The following is a 24,653-nucleotide window of genomic DNA, read 5'->3' as shown; positions in this document are numbered from 1 at the left end:
GTCTGGCTAAATTGCTTAGGCTGGCCTCAAACTTGGGTTCCTTCTGCCTCAGCTTTCCGAGTCACTGGGATTAGTTATAGGCACATGCCACTGTGCAGGCTGGTAATGAATTTTATCCACTTAATAAATATTCCTAAGAATGAACTGAATCTAAAAGTAAACTCCTGAATTTGTTAGATTATGCTTACTTTTCTCTAGGCATCTTCTAATAACAAAGCATTATTCTAATAGTTTCCCCAATTCTGATCATATGCATTTCAAAAGAGCCAGAGAGGAAAAAAAAAATTTAATTAAACTTTAAGCCCAAGCATGCTAGATTGGGGTCATTCCAAGAAAACACATGTGCAAACTAAACCACTGACAGTTGTGCAACATTCTAATTTTTCTTCTACATAAAAGAAACAATGGGGGCTGGGGATGTGGCTCAAGCGGTAGCGCACTCGCCTGGCATGCGTGCAGCCAGGGTTCGATCCTCAGCACCATATACAAACAAAGATGTTGTATCCGCCGAAAACTAAAAAATAAATATTAAAAAAAATTCTCTCTCTCTCTCTCTTTTTTTTTTTTTTAAAGAGAAACAATGGTGCAAAGGGGCTGGAAATCCTAATTGCCTAATAAAGATCCTGTAAATATTAAGTTAAATACAAATCACAATTACACACATCAAACACATCCTTTCATTTATAAAGGAGGAAAAAAAACCCACATATCAATATCCATCCTTGAGGGAAATTTCCCTAGTAGTACCTCTCAAACTAAACACATTAATTCATAAAAAAAAGCAATATAATTGAGTCTATTATTCATTAGACTCAGTTAAATGCCTAATTATCTTCACACCCTACCTCTGCTTTGTGCTTGATGACCTCTGATTACATTAGAAACAAGCAAAGCCACTGACATCTGGCCACTGCTTTTCTTTTTCACTCTTCTTGAACCCAGAGGTTCTCACTTTGCTATGTTATTACATAATCTTCTGGAGACCCTGAAAAACACTGAAAGCCAGACAGTATCTCAGACCAGTGAACCAATTTCAGAGGGTGGTGGGGCTCAGGTAGCATTATTTTTAAAGTTCCGAATGTGCTGCCCTAGCCCCTCACCTCTCTAAAGTGCAGTAGGTAGACACCACCTGGGGGATGCTAGGAATGCAGACCTTCAACCAGCCACCCTCCCCCCCCCCCACAGACTTTCTGAATCAGAATCTTTTAAACAACATCTCCAGGTGGTTTGCATATTGGAAGTCTAAGCATCATCAAATACCCACTTGGGAAAATTAACCTTTTGAAGCTTCAGTTACCTCATCTGTAAAATAACAGCAATAATACCATCCTCATGGGCTTACCACGAGGACTAAATGAAATAAAACATGCTAAATATGGAGGATAGGGCTGGGCTGGCACCGAGATAAGTAGATGGTGCTTATCTCTTATTAATACAAGTCCACACTCTAGGCTTCCTCTAATTCATTCTTACTTGCCTACATTGGTTCCATTTGCAAACTCCACTGCTAGCTCCCAAATGTGTCTTCTATGATACCACTTATATGATACAGTTAAAAATGCAAATAAATGCTAGTGGATCTAGTTTCTCCTTCCAGTCAGTAAGCCTTCTCCTAGAGTTCAAGGATTCTAGTTCTTCCAGGATGTCAAATGCCTGATGCTGTTTTTCTGCAAATATAAATTTTCATGTATTCCTGACGGTAGACTTTCTGGTTTCTTCTCTCACATGCTCTCCTCTTCTGTAATCCTTCTACCTGCCTCATAGTCTTACTGCAACTGAACTATTTTTTTTTTTTTTCTAGGTATGACTTGCACTGTTAAAAGTCCTATAGTAGGCACTTCTAGCAACTAGCAGAGAGCAACGAAGTACATGAACCTTTTCCAACTGATGCTTGAGAGATTAATGTCTCAACAAGCTTCCCTTATAAGGTCACTTTTAAACAATGGAGAAACTGCTAAATGAAATTATGTTAATGAATTTATATCCCAAATAACCCTGAGTAGGTTACTGGGCTTCTGTAAATATTTTTTAGTAAACAGACACAAAAGTAGTGCCCATCAGGAATTAGCAGAGACTAAGTGCCTCTCTCTGATTAAACTCATCTCCATTTTCAATAGGGTTCCTTCACCAGAAGGTCAAGGGAAGCCTTAGATAACACTCAAGAATTAGCTTCTGGAACTGGACACTGAAAGATCCTTCTGAACAAAATAGAAAAATGTGAGTCTAATGACAGTGGCTAGATGGCTTCAAAATTGGCCAATCCATCATAGCTGGGTTTCATTTTGGCATACATTTTTAAAAACGGTTCAACTTTTAAGAACGAATCTGAGGTATTGAGTTTAAGGGAAACATAAAATCAGGTTGAATACCTCTTTCTGTGGCCCTTACACATTCTCAGTAGATAGCGAGTACAAAGTACCTTTACTCCATTGCCATTTCCCAAATTTGCCCTTGAAATTCCCGCTGGCTGCAGCAGTACCGCTCTCGGGTGTATTCTGAGATGTATGGAAGAATGTCTTTCATTTAAGCCTCAAGGAAAGGGAAGCCTGTTGCCTTGATATGCTGAGGTAGAAAACACACCTGGGTTTTTAAAGAAATGTTTAAAAAGATATATTATATACTGATTACAAACAAGGTACTACCTTCTTGTAGGTAGAACAGTCCCTGAATATGGGACTGTTCAGCCATAGAAAATATTAAACAAATGGGTGTGGCTGTGTTCCCTGCAGATACCCAAATCCATGGATGCTCAAGGCACTCACAAATCTTTTATAGATTTGGGGGTTGTGGCATGCAACCCAAAGCAAGCAGGAATAGAGATTGGGATAGCCTTGGGATTCCTTGGAAGGAAAAGCAAAAGCAGACACACCTCTGCACTCGGGGGGGGGGGGGGGGTATACTCTGAGAACACCATGTTACAGAGTAGCCAGTGGGAAAGCAATGACTGGATGGGTCAGGGAAGCCAGGAAAACTGGAGCAAACAGTACACAAATCAGACAGAAGAGCAACAATACTGATTTGAAAGCTGCCCTTTTTGTCCCTGTTTTATTATAAACAGCTTTACCCACTGGAAGAAGAAGAGGAACCTGCTCTCGTTGACATTACATCCCATCATTTCCCTGAATAAGGAATGTTACAAATCTTTATCATTCTCTTCTGTCAGGCTTAATCATCAACTACTTTCCCCTTAGTATTTTCATTCATTCATTCATTAGTTCATTCACTCAAGTCCTGTGTGAGAGGCAGCAGCAGTGAAGATGACAAGTCCTGCCCTCAAGTTAAACTGAACCTTATGAATGAGGCACACTTGAAGAAGATGCGGGGTGGGGTGGAGGACGTGACCACTCAGCTCAAATATCTCCAAAATAATGATCAGAGTGCCGGGCAGGGAACTGAGTATGCCCTTCCAGAATGTGTTGATACCCAATAAAATTAGAGAGCTTGCAATAGTATAAAGGAACTATTTAATACTGTAAGAATCAGTGATAAATCTTCAAAAGCAAAATCCACAACCAAAATACCAAATACAGTTTTACATAAAAGAAATAATTTGAGTCTTTGCTTTCCCATTGAGAGTAAGTGAATGCAGAACTATGAAATGTTTTAACAGGAATGGTGCTTCTTTATACTACAAGAGCCTGTTCAAAATGTATAGCTTAGGAGTGTTGTAGAAATCAATATTTTAGCCTGGGGTGGGTAAAATTTGTTTTACATAAAAACCCAGATAGTAAATGCTATCTTTGCAGGCCATATACCCTCCATCTGTCTCTGTACAGAAAACAGCCATAGAAAATATTAAACAAATGGGTGTGGCTGTGTTCCCTGCAGATACCCAAATCCATGGATGCTCAAGGCACTCACATAATAGCATAGTATTGCACATAACCTCTGCATACCTTTAATTCATCACTATTTTATACTTTTATTCATCACCATATTACTTATAATACCAAATGCAATGTAAACACTATGTAAATGGCTGTTATAATGAATTGTTTAGGAAATAACGACAAAAAAAATGTCTGCACATGTTTGGCACAATTTTTTACCAATATTTTAAGTCCATGGTTGGCTGAATCTACAGATATGGAACTTATGGATCCCATGGGTTGACTATATTTACAAAACAGGCACTAGTCTGCAAATGTTTGTTCTAGTCCTATGAAATGGAATCCCTTGGGGCATCAATAAAATCTCCAAAATATCTCTTCCCTTGGTTTCCTCATGATCCTTAAGGGCCGTGCTACTGAAAGGAGATCCTAGTCAAGCTGGTAACATGTTCCCTACATGAAATGGTTCCTGGAGGGTGGGCATGGCTGGTATTAATCGCCTGGGCTGTGGATGCAACAAGAGGGCAAGAGTCCTTGGCTTCCTAGTTTACTACCTGTGTTAGGGGTCAGAAACACATGGGATGGTAAACTTAAAAAATCTGCACTAGCTTTCTAGTTTTTATTCTTCAATGTCTCAGAGCTTCAGGGAGCTCAAATTTTTCATTTGCCAGCCTTTCAAGACCCTGTCCTAGAGATGTTCTGTGACTTCATCTTCCTCTCACATGACCCCTACATATCACCATACCTTCATCTTCCCTTTTTTCCTCTAATTCACAATGTGCCAAGAGCTGGAGTAACAAAAGCAAATCAATATTTATAATATGTAATTTTTATTAAAATAAAATAATTGTTCAAAATCCCAAAGGAGATATCTGGCAAAGAGCCTACAAAACTGCATTTTTTTTTTTTTTTTTAATGTGGCACTGGGGATTGAACTGGGAAGAGTGGGTACTCTACCACTCAACTGTACCTCATTTTTATTTTTTTATTTTGAGACAGGGTCTCATTAAGGGATCCTCCTGCATCAGCCTCCCAAGCTGCTGGGCTTACAGGTGTGTGCCACCAAACACAGCCTGCAATTTTTGAATGCATCTGTTACACAAGATTATATAAGAGTACCTTGTTTGATCCCACATGTTGACTTCAGTCATGAGGCCATACAACGTGGTTCTTTACCATACAATGGGATCTAATACACAGCAAGCAATAATAACCAACAATACCTGCAAAACTGCAATAGAAAAGTGTATTTGGCCTGGACATTATATAGTGGTGAAAAAAAGAGTTTCTCTCTGAATCATCCAATGGTGGACAGAACGAAGGGGTTGGTCATGGGGGAAAGGCAAATTATTTACCAGAAGGGAAAGATGATCATATTCAGTGCATCATTTTCTCAGAGATGAAGAGAATTGAGTCTGAACTTGAATACAACCCACCAAATTAAATAGAACTTGAATCTTGCCTTCTTCAAACCCTCTGGAGAAACATGCTAGAATATATCATAACAAACATTGCAGCTGCATCAGTGATACCTAAAACCCAGTAAAGGGCACTATAATAGAACTTTTTCATCAACTATGATAATTTTTAAATTAAAAATAAGATATACTCACCTGTAGAATTTCAGATGAGATTAAATCAATAGCTGATGTTTTTTGTGGTTTTCTGTATTCCATTCTTTAATTAAACATTCCGATTTGCTGTGAAATACTTAACAGAAGAAAAAGATTATATTGTGACAAAACTGGTACTATAACATCTAAAATCAATGTTCTACACTTACAAAATTGCTATAGAAGTAATTATGTATCAACACTTTTTTTCAATCTTGGAAAAGCACTGATCCCTTCTTCTGCCTCCTGGCTCTCAAATAACCTCATGCTCTAATCTGGAATTATATTTGGTCACTGTTTGATAACAGACTATTTTTAGGGCTACAGTTACCCAATGACCATTCATTCTGAATGAGGTTTTTAGTCTAACAGGAAAAAAAAAAAAAAAAAAAAAAAAAGCAGACTCTATTACATATTCCCATCTCTTGAATAATTTGCGTTTTTATCAGTCATCAACACATTCTGAGAGCAGGAGCTCAGCTCCCTGCTTGAGCCCAAGACACCTGGGGAGCTGCAGAGAGGAAAACAAACAAACGTGTTTTTGGTTAAAGGCTGCCAACTCAAATCTTCCTTACTTCTGGAAACAGAAAAAAAAGGCATGGTTTGGCAATTTCCCGCCCCCCTCCCCCCAACAAAGGAGTCACCTCCTAAAGGCCGGCCCAGAGGAAAAAGACCAGCTCTGTTCTGAAAGAAAAAAAAAAATCTCTAGCCTGGTCCAGTAGTGAAAAGAATAAATACGAATGCAACGACTATCTATGCACACTGCTGGCATCATTCCTTATTGCTTGGAAAAGTGAGGCTTCATTGCATCTCTAAGATTTCTTTTAAAATGCCTGTACTCATTGAGACCGCCTCTTAAGATTCATGCACCCCAGCACCCCAGCCCCTCGGGATTTCCTCCTCCTATTCCTCTCTCTCTCGGTCGAATTTCCCCACTCCCTTGGGTGCAGATTTTTCTCCAGTCCTCCCCGTGAAGTGCCCTCCTACAATCCGGCCCTGGGTTCCTTCCCCACCGCCACAGAAATGTGTTCGCTCCAAACCTATTGGAGACCTACCAATACCATTAGCACCGTCCGGGTCTTTTCCTGTCGCAGAGACAAACCCCCTCCCTGGTAGCTGGAGCGGCACCCGGCGACCAAAAGGCAGGGCTTGCGCCCTAGGGCAAGAGAGGGTGAACAACCTGCGGCTGCGGCCTGGGCTCGCCACGCGCACCGGCGTCCCTCTGTGTTGCCCACGGCCCCACCAGACTCCTTCTCCCGCGCACACAGGGGCCAGGAATTGCCGCCAACAAGGCCCAAGACCCCAGGGCGTGGCGGCTCGAGGTGCAAACCCAGCTGCGCTTTGTAGAGGGCCGAAAAAGTGGGCGGCGCCCCCGGGCCTCGCCGGCCGATTTTCCGCTTTCCCAAAAGGTTAAGTCCCGGGACCACGCCTGTCAGCCAGCCTGGGTCTCAACCGCCTCCGGGTGGACACAAGGCCCTGCCTCACACTCACCTCCCGCGCGCAGCGCCCACTCAGCTCCGACGCGGGCCGCGCTCCAGCCCTGCGCGCACACAGAACCTCCCCGCAGCCGCACGCACGCCCGGGCGCGCGCAGACCTCGCGCTGGGGTTGCGGCCCAAGCTATCCTAGCTTGCACGCGCGGGCTCAGGCCCGTGGCATCCTTGCGCGCTCGCCTTGGCGCTGTCTCTAGATCTTGCGTTCCAAACACTGTGGTGTTACGAATGCATTCGATAGTTGTGACTGATAGAGGTTAGACTACTTAACGGCAGACTTCAGGCTAGGATTTCTGTTTAAGACCCGCTCCTCTGTATCTCTTGCCGTTTTCCAAGCTGCGTAAATGCACAGCCTCCAGGAGGTCCTGGAGGGATTTTCTTGTTGAAATCCAAACACAGCTAATTAGGAAAGAAGAAACCTTGGGGGGCGGTGGGTATTCTTTGTTCCCCGAGAGTGTACGTGATCCTTTTAGAACTGATGGGGAATTGAGTCCCCATCATATTACAATGATCTGTGTGGACTGGAGTTTCAAGGAATCTTGTGCTCTAAAGAGATTCCTCTTGAAACCAACAGTTCAAGGAAGCTCCACCCTGTGCTTCACTACTCATGGCTCCCTGGAGGAGTGGAACCGCTTTTTCCAGTGAGAGCTGGGTGTTGATATGTGGATTCTGGTCGTGCCAGTCTGTGGGTGGAGTTGGTTAAATTAATAAGTAATAATAATAATAACAACAACAACAAAAATACTACTCTTAGGCCACAGGACCTCTGCAAGAGTGCCATCTGAAAACAATTCCTCATCCAGTCCTTTGGCTGGGAGACTGTGCAACAGCCACCAGAAAAGTTGAAAGAATAGTTCAGTGAACACACCCATATATATACGTGTGTCCAAGACTGAACAAGTGTTTATAATTTTCTATAACTGCTTCCCCCACTCCAATACTTCAGCCTGCATTTTTCCTAAGACTAAAGACTTCTACAAAACCACAGTAAATAGTCACATTTAAGAAACAACAACTCAATAATATCACCTAATATCTAGACCATATTCAAATTTCCCCAATTGTTGAAAAGGTCTTGTATACTGGTTTTGAAGAAAGATGATATCATCAAGATTCATACATTGCATTTGTCATGTTTGTCTCTTTTTATGGATAACAGCATCAACCTTTTTTGTTTTCCTGGCATTAACTTTTTGAAGTTTATCAATTTGTCTTTTTTTTTTTTTTTTTTGGTCCTTTTGGTGTTAATTTTCTTTAGTGCCAGAATTTCCTGTAAGCTGAAAAGAAAGTGTGATGGCTTGGTTTGACCACAAGAAACCTTCATAGGTTACATGATACTCTTCATATATTTTCCCATTAGGGAAAACATAACATTAAATATTAAGCACGTACTATCAGTTGTCCTGATACCAATGATCACTTGGGTACGGAGGCATTCTCCAGATTTCTTTATTATAAAGAATTATGAAAAATGCTTATTTTTGTATCTAAAAAGTAATAGATGTTAGGTAGAGACTTTGAAACTCTTTTGGAGGAGAAGTCTTAAATTCTTGCAAGAACCAAGGTTATATAAGACCACACTTTCATGAGTATCCCAAGTTCACTCACAGGAAAGTATCTTGTGAATGGGCTAATGTGATCAGCCTTGGGCATGAAAACCAGTCTTGGAGAGCATATCTTTGATTCACTCAACTATACAAGGCAACAGGGACATCTCATGGAACAGGACATACAGAGACCCTTTAAAATTTGTTTTCTTAAAGGAAGATAAATGTGGGAGACCATCCTTGGACATGACTGAATTCCACCCCCCTAGGTGTGAGGTGCTCAGTCACTTTTAATGTGGCAGAGCTTTCCCCACCCTTCTTGGTTCGAGAGCTTGTCCGTGTGGAGGCATGTCTCACCACTGCCCCCAAAGATCCAATCATGGCACTTGACCTTGCAACACTGCCCCCCCCTTGACCTTGCAACACTGCTCCCCCTTGACCTTCATTAGACGGGATTTTCCCCAGAATTCTTTGTTCACCAATAAAAGCCCTCTCCCTAGCGTGCTCCCCTCTCACTGGCCTCTTCAGTAAAACCTCGCTGCCCCCCTGGGGAGCTTGAGGCTGAGGGTTCCAGGAGTCATTTAAGGTAAAATGGTGTCTGTGTCTTTAATTTAAAGTCCCTGAGGATTTTCCTGTGTAACCGAACCGTTCCTGTCTGCACTGGCCACGGACTAAAGATAAACAAATAGACAAGATCATTTTTAAGGTTCATATGTACCGCGAAGGTGCTATGATAGAGGGATATGATGGAGATAGTGCTACAAGCCAAGCACAGTGTTGATGTCACTGGGAAAACATCAACATTGTTAAGGAAAAAAAATCACTTGTCAGTTTCAATCAGTTGTCCCTTCTACTTCACAGGGTGGCTGTGAGCTTTTAATGCAAGGTGTTATGACATCAGGCATGAGCCTTTGAAGACAAATCCATTCACCTAGGCAGACACAGCAGTCATCCTCTGGATTTTTCTGGCACCTACAACTTCAAATCACCTAGGACTAGATCCAGTATAATTGAGTTGAATACTAGCTTTAACTTAAAGAGCAGTAAGCTCTGTTCTCTATTGACTATGGATCACTTTAGAGTTCCTGAGGAGAGCAATACCAAAGCAGTGATGTTTTCTACAAGGTCTTATGATGTATATTTTAATAAGATTTGATAAAATCCGGGAGTTCTCTGTTTTTACCTGGGAAGACATGGCCTAATCTACATCCATTTTAATAACAGAAACAAATCAAGAATATGTAATTTAGCATGTAATCTTTGCCTTTGGTCATCTGGTCTCTGAAATATCATAAATATCTATAGGTGGAAGCTTCTCCACTTAAGCTCCCAAGCTCTGCTAGGCAGTAGCTCTGTCAAGTTTTTTCTATATAACAATGATTATCCCACCTCCCACAAGAGAATTCACAAAGGACATCATCTATTCCACAGACAAACGTAGTGTTGTAAACAGCCTGTATCCCCCTTCTCAAAAGAGGACAGTTTCCAGTAAGTCCAAATCAGTGGATCATATTGCTGTTTTCATTTGCATCAGCAAATTAGCTTCTGTTCTGATCCCTGCCAGTTGATCTGAACTTCATCAGAGCCAACATTCTGAGTCTAAGTCAGAAGCCCTGAGATAAAAGCTAGACTCAAAAGACCTGTAGCATCATTTCCAAAACATTCTCTTGGTCAAAAGCAAGCGCAAGACTGTTAAAGATCCAAGGGAAGGGGCCCGGCGTGGCGGTCCATGCCTGTAATCCCAGCGTCTCCAGAGGCTAAAACAGGAGGATCATGAGTTCAAAGCCAGTCTTAGAAACTTAGCAAGGCCCAAAGCAACTCAGTGAGACCCTGTCGGGCTCAATCCTAATACCAAATTCTACTACTACTACTACTACTACTATTGATAATAATAGTCCAAGGGAAGGGAACTGGACAAAGTAGTGATCTTTAGGAGGTGAGGCTGAGGGGTAGGGCAGTTTGTAAAGCAACTACCATACTGCTGTAGGCCAAATATAAATTTGAATATGAAGAATTGATTGTACTGGTCCTTTGCCTAAAATCAAGTAGGTCTGAGTATGTATTTAACCACTACCCAAGTCTAGCCATGATCACCATGCCAGTTGTGACTCACACATTTGTGTCAAGCCTATAAATATGGCCCATTTCTTTTTGTTTATAGACTCTTGGTTCAAATGCTTCTTCCTTATCAAAGCCTTTTTGTGGAAAAAGGGAAAAGAATAGGGGAGTGAAATATACGTCTTTAAATCACAATGATTTGAAGATTCTCTAAAAGTAATAGGGATAAATATAGTTCAAAATGTGTGTACAATGAAATTAAGTTTAAATAGAAACGGTGTAAGTTCAGAACTTAGTTGGCACTGTGTAAATGATGATCTAAACCATGATTATCATTCTTTTCCTGGTTCCTGGTAGGTAGCTGTGCCCTATATAGATGGTAAAGTGATTACTACCCCATTGGATCCCTTTATCACAGCATAAGTGGCAGCTCACCTCACTAAGTAAAGAAGTTCTATCAATAACAAAGCTAAGCATATTCCATTGCAAATGGATTAATGTATTAAAAAAACAGACCTCTGTATTTGGAAGGATATTTCAAGACATTAATATTTTATTTCACAAATCCTTTTTTTAAATTTTAAAAATTATATTTCAATACCTGATTCTAAATTGTTTTGAATATCCCTTGAAAAACTAACATGTATATGTATACAGAACTTCCAGAATTTCCCTAGAGTGCAAAACAGAGCCAAGAACAGGAGGTAAAAACTTCTCCCAAATGAAATAAATGAGAAGAAAATCTCCAAAAGCTTTAAGAGACTATTTCCTTCAAGGCAGTCTCCGTTTTCTTTGAATAGCATTTATTGTTTGTGAATCAGCTATCTATTGCTACAGACCAAGCCACCCCTAAATTTAGTTGCTTGCAAATATATGAATTTTATATCTCTCACAATTTTGAGGATTAGTTAGGTGTTTCTTCTCTAGTTTTGTCTGGATTCACTCACAAGGTTACATTCAGCTGTAATAATGGTTGAAATTTTTTCTGTAAAGAATCAGGGAGTAAATATTTTAGACTTAGCCTCTGCTCTAATTTGGATCTGGAATGTCCCCAAAGGCCTGTGCATCAGAGGCTTGATCCCCAGCCTATATCACTATTGGGAGGTGATGGAACCTGTAAGAGGTATGGCCTAGTGAAAAAGTGAATGTTGTACATCATTGGGGGCATGTTCTGTAAGGGGATTGTGGAAACTTAGTCTTTTCTCTCTCTCTCTCTCTCTCTCTCTCTCTCTTTATATATCTATATCTATATCGATCTCTCTCATTTTCCAACCACCAAGTGAAAGGCTTTGCTCCTTTACCATATACCCACCATGATTTGATGCCTCACCATAGGCCCAAAAGCAACAAGATCAACCAACCATGAATTGAAACCTCCAAACCTATAAGCCAAAATAAAGCTTTTCTTTATAAGTTTATTTATCTCAGATATTTGTTATGGTAATAATCTGAATATGAAGTGTTCCCCCAAACTCATGTATTGATGGCTGGGTCCCAGTGCAGTACTGTTAGAAGTGGGGCTTGGGCAAGTGATGGATCATGAGGGCTCTGACCTCATCAGTGGTGGAAACAAATCTAATGGTTTCTATTTGCATATCTTTGTTTTTTATTTTATTTTTGTAAACCATTAAAACCCCAAAGCTATTCTTAGTTCAAGGGCCCTACAGAAACATGGCCATGACCCACAAGTTATAGTTTGTTGATCCCTAAACTGGAGAGTCAAATGAGTTGAAGAAGGTTCCAAGTGGCCTCACTCACACATCTGCTGTCAACTTAATGTAGTCTCTTGTTCTGTAGTGGCCTTTCTTGTTGGTCTCTGGGTCACATCCACCAGAGTGGAGACAGAAGCTGGAAGACACCTTAAGGCACAGCCTTGGATGTCAAAAGAAATCACATAATCCATGTTCTGTAAACCAAAGCAAATTACAAGATCACCCCAGATTCAAAAACAGGCAAATAATACACTTTGCCTTTCAAAGGGAAGAGATGCAGATATTGTGGTCACTGCAGCTGAACTAAGGAAAAGATTTCTACTATGTTCTCTACTAGAGATTTAAGTTGATGCTGACCTCAATGTTAGATCGAGGCCTTATCTCAGAGCCTTCAAGTAACTTCAAATTGAATCATGAATCTCCAAATTATGATCTATAATGGCAGCTATTGTTCTGACTCTTCTCCCCATATTGTCCTCAGCATGTTTATAATTCTAAAAGTATTCACTCATTCCCTCAGTACTTACTGCAATAAGATTTTGAGCTCCTTTTGGGAAGACCCGAGGGCCCTCTCACTCTGCCATGCTGTGATTTTTCTTCCATAGAAAACGTATGGAATTTAATGGAATAGCCTTACTGAAGTTTGAAGTCAGGCTATTTTCTGAGTTCACAAAAGCAAAACAAATGTATTTAAACTCTTTTTGTTTCCTTTTTAATATTTATTTTTTTAGGTGTAAATGGGCACAACTCAATGCTTGTATTTTTATGTGGTGCTGAGAATCGAACCCAGGTCCCGCCTGTGTTAGGCGCGTGCTCTACCGCTGAGCCACAATCCCAGCCCCCCCAAACAAATTTAAGAATCCAGCACTACCTACAAATTCTGGAAGAAAAGCTTGCATCGAAGGGTTAAATTTCACTCCCAGGTACTGTCTAATCAATCAGATGGTTAAACTTCCTACAGGTTTTCCAAACATATGATCAAGAGCTAGGGAACTATATGCTTAATGATAAGTTTGAACTAGCAATCACCTTTTTAGAAAATATTATATTTTAACCAGAAATTTGTCTGCAGATGAAAATCAAATGTAATAGAAGTTTGTAATATATGCAGTATGTGTTCTAAGGCAGAAGTGGTTCTGGAGAGGGTTTCTCATCTACAATGAATGCTGCTGCTAATTGCTCAGTTGAATTTTTCAGTATGTGTTCTCTCCAAAATCTCATTTTAACACTGTCTTCATCTACTTGATGGAAAGCTTTGACAACTTGTTATGTTTAGAAGCATCTGGGGTGTATTTCTAATTGATGATTTGTTATCTTATATTTCTTCCTTGACTATTCACATCTTTCATTCTTTTCAGCATTTTCCTCCAGTGCCTCCTGTCTTACTGAACTTGATGGATGAGGCTGCTCTCGTGCAAATTCAGGCAGTATCTTTAGTCTCTCCCCTGCCTCCTTCCTTTGGGTTACAAATACATACAGGAGTGATAACAGATAACAGGTATACAGCACTTAAACATTGACAAAGTGTACATGACATCTGTTGATTATTAATACATCAGACTCATGGGGTAAATACTATCATTAACATCATTTGGCACGTAGGGGAACTAGTGAGCAAATGTTCCAGCAATACCTCAAATGTAATATGTTCAAACCAATCTCAGTACCTTCTCAGAAAATCTGTTCATTCTTCTGGATTTTTGATTTGGTTAAAGCAGCCACATTTGTCAGTCGTCCAAGTTTGATTCTTAATTCTTCCTTTCCTTAATGATAAGTTTGATACATGCAGTTAATTACCAACACCCTTGAATTCTCCCCCTGCCCCTCTCTCTCAGACCCCTGCTCCTAAGAAGTATCATTTCATGTGAGTTTGTGTCACAACCTTCTATCTGCTCCCCGAACTTCCACCCATCTGGTCCTTCACATTACTGCTATGAAGTCCTTCTTCAGACCCAAACCCTTATTTTTTAAAATTTATTTTATTTTAATTTTTTTTTTTACCACTGGGAATTGAACCCTAGGGTTCAACTACTGAACTACTTCCCTACTCTTTTATATTTTTTATTTTGAGATAAGGCCTCAGTAGGTTTCTAAATCTGGTCTTGAACTTAAAATCCTCCTGCCCCAGCCTCTTGAGTCAATAGAATTATAGATGTGCACTAACTAGCCCACTTGTCTCAAACCGAAAATATTTTTATGCACTCCTATTTTACACTGGTGGGTAGCTCCCCACAGATCACAATCCACAGAGCCAAAGAATTTGCAATAATCTGCCACAACCTGCAAACTTCTGCTGTTCTGGCTTCTGCTATGTGTGCATTTTCATGTACTATATTTTGGTAGTTCCTTCAGAATACAATTTAACTCTCTGATGAACTCTGTCCTAGTCCCACTCTCATCTGATACCCATCTGATTCTCTCAAGTCCCAAGACCTCTATAACAGTGCTTCTCAAATCTACACATACATGGGAATCAGTGGGCGATGTTGTTGAAAGCTAATTCTGACACAGTAGGTCCTGAATAGGATCTGAGTCCTTGCACTTTAACAAACCAGTTGGGGAAAGGATATTTCTGGCTGTTGAACTACATTTTATTATTACTATTTTATACATTTTTGCAATTCTAGGGATTAAACCCAGGGCCTTGTGCATGCTCGGCAAGTATTCCACCAGTAGGCTACATCCCTGACCCTTGAACTACATTTTGAGTAGTGAGAGTACACCAACCCACATGGCTCAAGCCAAAATATTTTCATGCACTCCTGTGAGTAGATCCCCACAGATCACAGTCCACAAGAACTACATTTTGAATAGCTGCATTGTCCAATAGGACTTTCTAGAATGATAATATGCTGTGTTTTCCAGTGTGGTGGGTACTAATTACAGCTAGTTATTGAGCAATTGAAATAAATAGAGTAGCTAATGAGACTGAGGAACTGAACTTTAAATTTACTTAATTAAATTTCAGTAGTCATATATGGCTAAGTGGCTACCACATTGTACAGTACAGATCTATTGGAATGCCTTTTCATCCCTCAAAATTCAGTTCAGACTTTCAGTTGCCAGTCCAACTGTAAAAAGCTTAGAAGTTGTCATTTTTACTTCAAATATAAATCTAAACAAATTTTATATCTGTCAGAGAAGTGAGATTTCAGGGCAAATACCCCCTTACCCCAAATTGGAAAGACAGACAGATGGATGCAGATAATTAAAATTTACAGAAAAAAAAAAAAGAAACTCACAAGCTAAAACTATCACAGAACCAGTACAAGAGTAGGAAAATCTACTCACAGCAATTGATAAATTGCTGAGGCTCAATGTGGGCAACCCTGAGAGTTAAAAACTCCAGAGACCCAATCATGTGGGCTCCTACACTTTTGTGTTTTCCTCCTGAAGTTCTATCAGGTCCACACAGTTTCAGAGGAAAAAAAATCCCCTGGTGCTTTTGGCAGAGGAAAGGGAAAAGGAACCATTCTGAAATAAACCAGAGCATTTTGTTCTTAACAAGATCTGCTCTTAGGAGAGGTCAGTCTAACTGCTGGGGTTTTATTATAACCTAACTGACCTAGAGGAAGGAAAACAACTCCCACTGGCTCTAGGCTTCCCCATGGAAAAAGGGAAATACCTAACAGTATTCCCTCCAGCCTTTCGCAACAAAGAAGGAAGATACCCGACTCCAGCTCCCGTTAGACACCCTGTCCCACCTGTTTGTGTTTGGGGGATGGAGTGCTAAGTGAAGAACTGAGAAACATTTGTGAAGTCCACAGTCCAGAGGCATATGTTCATTAAAAGTATAAGATCTAATAACAGGACTGCAAAATGCTTTCCTACCCCTAAATCATACCTCCACATTTAGAACAGTTCCTTTTACCCAGCACATCATGTCTAGCTATCAAGAAAAAAATTACAAGGCATTAAAAAACAAAATTTCTGTTTGATGAAGCAGAGCAAGCATCAGATCTCAAATCATATATGGCAGAATGTTGGAATTATCAGACTACGGATTTAAAACAGCTATAATTCATATGTTAAGTTTTTTTTTTTTTTTTTTTAATTTGTACTGGGTATCAAACTCAGGGCCTTGTACATGATCAGCATGCACTCTACCACTGAGCTACTTTCCCAGTTCATGCTAAGGGATTTCATGGATAAAGTAGACAGCATACAAGAGCAGAGAGGCAATGTAAGCAGAGTGTTGTTGTATATTCTAAGAAGAACCAAAAAAGAAATGCTAGAAAGGAAAAACAACATAAGAAAAATGAATAATGCCTTTCAGGGGCTTATTAGTAGACTGGACCTGACTGAAGAATCTGAGTTTGAGGATATGCAATAGAACCTGCCAAAAAAACTGAAAAAGCAAAGACAAAAAATACTGGGGAAAAAAGATCTAGGAACTGTAATATGTTTAATATACATGTTGCGGGTGGGTGGGGGGGATAGTGGAAGGAAAAGAAAAAGTGAAAGGAACTGAGTAAATAGTTGAAACAATAATGACTGAAAATTTTGAAATTAATGTCAGACATCAATCCACAGACCTGTTCTGAAGTTGCATTTATTTCATTATCTTATCCAGTGATAATTTCCTTTCTTTATTTTTCTCTGTTCTCCAATAAAACATGATTTTTTCTATCCTAAGGAATAACTGCAGCTATTTCTGGGGAAATGAAGTAAAAAGACATGAGTCATAAGACTTTCTAATTAGTAACTTTTCTCTAGATTTACAGAACTCAGAACATCCAGTGACTGTTTGATGCTGTTGATGCTTACATTGCCTCTCTGCTCTTGTATGCTGTCTACTTTATCCATGAAATCCCTTAGCATGAACTGGGAAAGTAGCTCAGTGGTAGAGTACATGCTGAGCATGTACAAGGCCCTGAGTTTGATACCCAGTACAAATTAAAAAAAACAACAACACTTAACATATGAATTATAGCTGTTTTAAATCCGTAGTCTGATAATTCCAACATTCTGCCATATATGATTTGAGATCTGATGCTTGCTCTGCTTCATCAAACAGATACATAATATGAGCCTGTTCATCAGAAAATCAGATTACTCTGGTTCTTGCCTATAATGTGCCTCCCCTCAAATCCCTATGAAAACCTTGCACCAGTCAATAAATATAATACATCACGGGTAAAAATCACATAATCAACAGATGCAGAAAAAACTTTTAACAAAATGCAACATCCTTTGTGATAAAAACCCTAAAGAAACTAGGTATAAAAGGATATTACCTCAACATATTAGAAGATATATATATATATATATAAAACCCATATCCAACATCATACTAAATGGTGAAAAACTGAAAACATTTCCTCTAAAATCAGGGATGTGACAAGGATGTCCACTCTCACCCCTCCTATTTAATATAGTACTTGAAATTTTATCCAGAGCAATTAGACAAGAGAAAGAAATAAAAGGAATACAAATAGGAAAGGAAGAAGTTAAATTAGACCTATTTGCAGATGATGTGGTCTTATAAGACCCTAATACTCCATGGAACATTTTTAGATCTGATAAATTCAGCAAAGCAGGAGAATACAAAATGAACATACCAAAACCAATAACTTCTTTATATACACAAAACAAACATGTTGAGAAAGAAATCAGGAAAATAATTCCATTCATAAAAGCTTTCAAAGAAGACAGAAAGAAAGAACAAAAGAGAATGAATGAATGAATGAATGAATGAACTAGGAATAAATCCAACCAAAGAGGTAAAAGACCTCTACAACAAAAATTGTAGAATCCTGAAAAAAGAAGTAGAAGGATCAAACTAGAAGATAGGAAAACCTCATGTTCATGGATCAGCAGAATTATTATGGTTAAAACTGCCATATCACTGTAAGCAATTTACAGATTTAATGTAATCCCCATCAAAATACCAATGATATTCTTCACAGAACTAGGAAAAACAATCCTAAAATTCTTATGGAAGCAAAAAAGAAGCTGAATAGCCAAAACAATCCTGAGCAAAAAAGAGCAACGCTACAAGCATCACAAATGAGACTTTGAAATATACTATAAAACCACAGTAACAAAAACAGCATGGTACTGGCATAAAAACAGACACGTAGACCATTGGAATAGAATAGAGGACAAACCCACATGGCTACAGCCATCTGATATTTGATAAAGGTGCCAAAACATACATTGGATAAAAGACACACTAACAAATGATGCTGGGAAAACTGGATAATCATACATAGAAGATAGAATCTATATCCCTATTTCTTACCCCGTACAAAAAAACCAACCCCAAATGGATCAAAGACCTACATGTGGATCCAAAATTTTGAAACGTCTACTAGAAAACACAGGGGAAATGCTTTATGACACAGGCACAGGCAACAGATTCCTAAATAGGACTCCAGTAGCTCAGGAAATCACAGCAAGATTCATAAATGAGATTGTACCACATGTAAAAGTTTCTTTACAGCAAAGGAAACAATGTACCTAGTGAAGAGATAACTCACAGAATGAGGGAATATCTTTGCCAGCTACTCTTCCAAGAGAAGATTTATAACTTGAATCTATAAAGAATTCAAAAATGATTTTTTGCAGAAATAGAAAGCTTAATCCTAAAATTCACATAGAAATTCAGAGGACCCTGAATAGTCAAAACTTGAAAAGCCATTCTTGAAAAAGAGGAGCCAAGTTGGTGGTCTCACATGACCTGATTTCAAAATTTATTACAAAGATACAGCAATCAAAATAGTTTTATATTGGCATAAAGACCGACATACAGATCAATGGATTAGAACAGAAAGCCCAGAAATAACTCATCACATAATATAGTCAAATAATTTTTGACAAGAATGCCCAGACCATTTATGGGGAATGGGACAGACTTTGTAATAAATGATGCTGGCAAAATCTAAAAAAGTCAAATGAATATTTACCCTTTGACCTAAAAATCCCATTTCTGAGGAATCTATTAAACACATAGTTGAGTAAAATGAAATTACAGACATAAAACTATAATAATGGTATTATTTGCAATAGCAAAAAATAAAAAGTCTAGAACAACCTAAATATCTAGCAATAAAAAAGTGGTATATTGAACTATACCCAAGAAATGAAGAGCTATATAACTATAAAAAAGGAATTAAGTATGTATCTATATACTGATATCAATACAGTTATAGGATATACAGTCAAGTGAAATACAGAGAGATGCAAAACCATGTTTATGGTATGCCACCTTTTATGTAAGAAATGGTGATAAACCAAAAAAAATATTCAAAAAGAAATAACAAAATCAACACCAAAAACGAATAAAAATGGTTTTCTATCTTGGGAGAAAGGGTGCAGGAAGAAGAAGCCAGGAGAGAAGGAAAAGTTCTATGGATGTGTCTTGTTATATAGTTTTGACTTAGAAATCATATAAACACTTTACTTATTAGAAAACAGGGAAAACAAATCCCTAAAATTGGAGCAAACATAACAATGAATCTATAAATAATTTTTATGCCACAACTATATAAGATTTTTCATTTTAAAATGCAGTATGCCCCTAAGTAGAGTATATTCTAAAGGAAAAAGAACCAGAAAGACATTTATACTGACTTTAATTGTTTTACTGTAACACACATAATGACATTGGGGGTGGAGAGCAAAATTGTGTCAATGTTATTAGGAACTGAGATTTTCATGGTGAGAAGAAAAGAGATACACAAGTATAGAATCCAAAGAGTTAAGTAAAAACTTAATAGAATAATGCTACATCACTAAGTCAGTTCTCTAAACATTGATGAGCAAAGGAGAGAAAGTCAAGTGTCCTATTTCATTCCTATAGCAATGAATTAAGGAGGAAAACTTCTTTTTTGTATGTGGATAAATTAAATTTTTTGTGGATGATCCAGCAAATGAATAAAGAAGCCTATTATCATTTGCAACCTCTAAGCTGTCTGGGAACTTCACCTAAAGTGGCTAAAACTATTAGATAAATTGGTGATGGGAACTTTAAAAAGTAGGAAATTGAGCTGATCCACTGGAATTTAATCATCAATTTTAGCAACACTAAAACTAGAACAATCAGAAATGTGTGCCTCTTGGTGTGATGTAATTTGTAATACACAACACCAACAGTAAAGTATTGTTGCATCAAAACTTTACCCTGAATCTAATCAGGCTTCTAGATCTATTTTTACAGAAAATGTAGGGATAGAATAACAATGAAAGCAATGATCAGAGGAAAAGCAATAATTTTAAATAATTTTATTAATAAAAATGGAAGAATGATAATAAGCCAACTAACATTTCAATTCCAAACCTTGAAAGGGAACAATAAAACAAACCAAAAGAAAGCAAGAAGAAAATAATAAATACTGAAAAGCAGAAATTAGTGATTGGGAAAGAAAAATAGAAGAACAATAAATAAGTCTTGGGGAAAAAAACTGAATTATTTTTTGGAAAATCAACTAGATAAATAAAACACCAGCTAACTTGATTAGGCAATCAAGAACAACAACAAAAAGAGAAAATAGACAAAATAACAAACAACAAGGGTACCTTTCCCAAATTAATATCTTTTTTCCTTCAAGCTGTTAGCTAATAAAAAGAAATTTATAGTTTGGAAGATAAGGGAGACATAAGTATTGAAACAGAAGAAAAAATTTTAAATTTAAGAGGTCACTCTGTACAACTTCATGCAAATAATTTGAAAGCTTAGTTGAAATAAATAATATACTAGGAAAATAAAACTTTCCAAAAATGTCTGATAAAATAAAGAAAGAACCACCTAAATGCCTCTCTCTGCAAAAATAGTTGAATAAACAATGTTCATGCAAACAATAAAGTACTATGTAACAAAGATCTTTATGAACTGATAAGGAATGTTTCCAAGGAATATTTTGTTAAGTGAAAAAAAGTAAGTTTTAAGAGAGTATACATAATGAATACTTTTGGAAGAAAATAAGATATGCACAGTCTTATTTTTTTAAAAAAAAAAGAAATATAGGAGGGGTGAGAAGCGGCTGCAGCGCGGAGAGGAGGCAGAAGGCAGATATCGAGAAGCCGCTGGGTTGGCATCGTGGCTGGGATCACAACCACCACCGTCGAGGCGTTGAAGCACAAGATCCAGGTTCTGCAGCAGCAAGCGGATGATGCAGAGGAGAGGGCTGAGCGCCTCCAGCGGGGAAGTTGAGGGAGAAAGGCGGGCCCAGGAACAGGCTGAGGCAGAGGTAGCCTCCTTGAAGCGCAGGATCCAACTGGTTGAAGAGGAGTTGGACTGTGCTCAGGAGCGCCTAGCTACTGCCCTGCAAAAGCTGGAGGAAGCAAAAAAAGCTGCTGATGAGAGTGAGAGAGGTATGAAGGTTATTGAAAACCGGGCCCTAAAAGATGAAGAAAAGATGGAACTCCAGGAAATCCAACTCAAAGAAGCTAAGCACATTGCAGAAGAAGCAGATAGGAAGTGTGAAGAGGTGACTCATAAGTTAGTGATTACTGAAGGAGACTTGGAACGCACAGAGGAAGGAGCTGAGCTAGCAGAGATGGATGAACAGATCAGACTGATGGACCAGAACCTGAAGTGTCTGAATACTGCTGAAGAAAAGTACTCTCAAAAAGAAGACAAATGTGAGGAAGAAATAAAGATTCTCACTGATAAACTCAAGGAGGCAGAGACCCGCGCTGAGTTTGCCGAGATCGGTAGCCAAACTGGAAAAGACAATTGATTTGGAAGATAAGCTGAAATGCACCAAAGAGGAGCACCTCTCTACACAAAGAATGCTGGACCAGACTCTGCTGGACCTGATTGAGATGTAGAGCTCCCCAGTCCCGTCCTGCAGTTGCTCCTCCCTCTGACCCTGATTCCGCTGGAGGCCAGCCAGCCTGAAGCTGACCTTGAAACTGAGCGCTGATCTTTAACTGGAAGGCTGCTTTCTCCTTTCAACACCCCCTCTACCCCCACTCCCTTGTCTTTTTCACCAAACTGTCTCTGCTTCTTCCCAGAGATTCCAGCTGGGCTGGAGGCTGAGCACCTTTGGGAACAGCATTTAAGGGAATGTGAGCACAAGGCGAAGTGTCTTTAAAAGCATGTTGTGATGTACACATTTTGTAATTACTTGTTTTTGTTGTTACAGTAACCATTTGTAAAACATTCCAAATAATTTCATAGCTCTGAAGCAGCAATCGAATTCCCTTCTCACTTTTGGAAGGTAACTTTCCAGCCTAATCCCTATTGCCCTCTCCATAGAGGAGAAAAAGAGGAATGGGCCTGCCTTACTGAGAGCCAAACAGAGCCCAGGAAAGACTCTACTATGGCAAACCTCATTGCTCTGTGCAAAGTACCAGCCAAACCAGAAAGTGGATTCTAAGAGGAGTTAGCCAAAAAACAAAAACCTTGTTATTCAGGTTTTGTTTTGTTTTTAGCTTTAAGGTATCTTTAGACAACTGTATTCTTATTTTTTACTTTTTTTCATCAGAAATGACCAAATTAACATGGTGAGACCTCTGAGACTTTTTGTTTTTCTGGTGCTGGGGATTGAACTCAGGGCCTCGTGCATGTTCGGCAAATGCTCTACCACTGCGCCATATTCTTAGCCCTGAGACCAAATTTTTCTCCCATCTCTACCCACTTCCCAAGTGTTCACAGAATGGATCATGGGCCCCTTAATCTTGCAGTGACCACTTAATTGCTCTCCTGCCTGCTTGAAAAAAAAAAAGAAAGAAAGAAAATTACGTTTTGGCCACTGAGTTAGCCATATGAACTCATCTCATCACCCTTTTCTGGGTCTGAAGCTGCTGTATCTAAAAGTGCCATCTCATTGTGCTTTGTATAAGTCAGTGCTGGAGAATCTTGAACAGCTTATGTACACAACTTTTTAAATTTTATATTATTTTGAAACTGCATCTTTGGAGTTGGGGTACCTGGCCACCCCGTCTGACTGTGAAACTCCTGCAGTCTGGGCTGGCAGTGTGCTGATCTTTCAAAGTTTCTTTCGCAGCCCAATCCCCACTTTTTTTTAGGTGAGGTTTCTGTGAGGTCTGTTAGGTGTACATCCTGCAGTTTATTGGCTTAAAATGTATTCTCCTTTGTTGTGGTCTCTTTGGGGCCAGTTGGGAGAAAGAGAAACAATAGTGCAACTGTTTTGATAACTGAATATTGACAAGTGTCTTTTTGAAATAAAGAACCAGTCCCTTCAAAAAAAAAAAAAAGAAAAAGAAAAAGAAAAAGAAAAAGAAAAAAGAAATATAGAAAGGATAAACCAGAAACAAATAAAATGTTGAATATGAGTTTACTCTGCACTACAGTTTTCACTTCTGAACCATGTAAACGTTTTGCATATTTTATCAGCAAAAATTAAAAAGCAAACCCTAATATAGAATACAAACACCCCCAAATAAATGTATCTAATGAAGCTATCAAATTGGTACCAAACCTCTCAGAAATAAAAATTGCTTCAACTAACTTTTGAACCAATTCTCCCTTAATAAAATGTATTTCATGTTCAAAAAGAACTGTAGAGAAATATTGAACTTCTCGAGAATTAGACATGCTATTTAATACTGATGTCAGTGAAGAAATTCTGAAATTACATTGTAGATTAAAGAAAACAATTGGAAACCAGAGAGGTTTTCTCATTAGGGGAAAAGGGAGATGAAAATTGAATAGAACAATTTCAGGTAGAATCAGCTTTAATTTATATATATATATATATATATATATATATATATATATATATATTTATTTATTTATTTATTTCAGTTGTAGATGAACACAATACCTTTATTTTTATTTATGTATTTTTATGTGGTGCTGAGGATGAAACCTAGTGCCTTACAGGTGCTAGCCAAGCACTTTACCAGTGAGCCATAACACCAGCCTAAAATTTGATTTGATAAAATTGGAGGTAACATACTAACTCATGATCCTTTAAGTTTTTATTTTCTAGATCTGTCTTCTGAAAAAGCCTAGAAACAACAGTATTCCAATAACACTGGCCATGGTTGCTACCCAGATACTGATTTCTAAATATCATTGTCCCCCAGGAAGGAACCCGTGTTCCTTTGGTTGAGTCCAAGTCTAGACAAGGGAAGTACAAGGTGTATTGGAAGCATAAATCAGTGGGGCATGTTGATAGCACACAGAAGCCACTGTATGCAGTTCTGTTTGCAGTCCTTTCTGCTCACTCAGGCCAAAGCTGCTTTCCTCAAAGTCCTTGGAAACCCCACTTAGATTACTCTCCTTGCTGTAGTTCTGACCCAGTGATTCCCTTGGCTGACCTTGGCAGAGCACAAGACATTGTTTATAAGGGGCCTGCTCCTCCTCTCCTGACTCATTCTTCCTCATCTATCCTTTTCTCTGGAGTTGGGCAATTTTCCATGAATTGGCTGTCTTCATTTTAAGCTCTTTGCAGTAAGTGTATTGCTTTCTACCTGCCCTGTGGCCT

The 24,653-nt window shown here is 38.8% G+C and overlaps 1 protein-coding gene and 1 pseudogene across 8 annotated transcripts in view; one reads left to right on the top strand and one right to left on the bottom strand.

Moving 5' to 3' along the window:
- B3galnt1 (beta-1,3-N-acetylgalactosaminyltransferase 1 (Globoside blood group)) overlaps positions 1-7,383 on the bottom strand; it is a 37,660-nt gene extending 30,277 nt beyond the window's left edge. For 2 of the 8 annotated variants that reach the window (XM_076867528.2, XM_076867533.2), the window contains exons 1-4: positions 6,935-7,382; positions 5,444-5,540; positions 2,420-2,580; positions 846-995 (exon numbers count right to left, since the gene is read on the bottom strand). The gene's annotated coding sequence lies outside the window, so the exon portion shown is untranslated. The other 6 variants (XM_076867534.2, XM_076867529.2, XM_076867531.2 and 3 more) reach the window with 6 other exon arrangements.
- A 13,979-nt stretch (positions 7,384-21,362) lies between these two features.
- Positions 21,363-22,026, top strand: LOC143408144 (tropomyosin-1-like; annotated as a pseudogene).
- The last annotated feature ends 2,627 nt before the right edge of the window (positions 22,027-24,653 follow it).

Source organism: Callospermophilus lateralis, chromosome 10 (assembly GCF_048772815.1).
Source record: "Callospermophilus lateralis isolate mCalLat2 chromosome 10, mCalLat2.hap1, whole genome shotgun sequence".
NCBI lineage: Eukaryota > Metazoa > Chordata > Mammalia > Rodentia > Sciuridae > Callospermophilus > Callospermophilus lateralis.
Note: the sequence above shows the minus strand (reverse complement) of the source record. Positions and strands in the feature narration are given on the sequence as shown.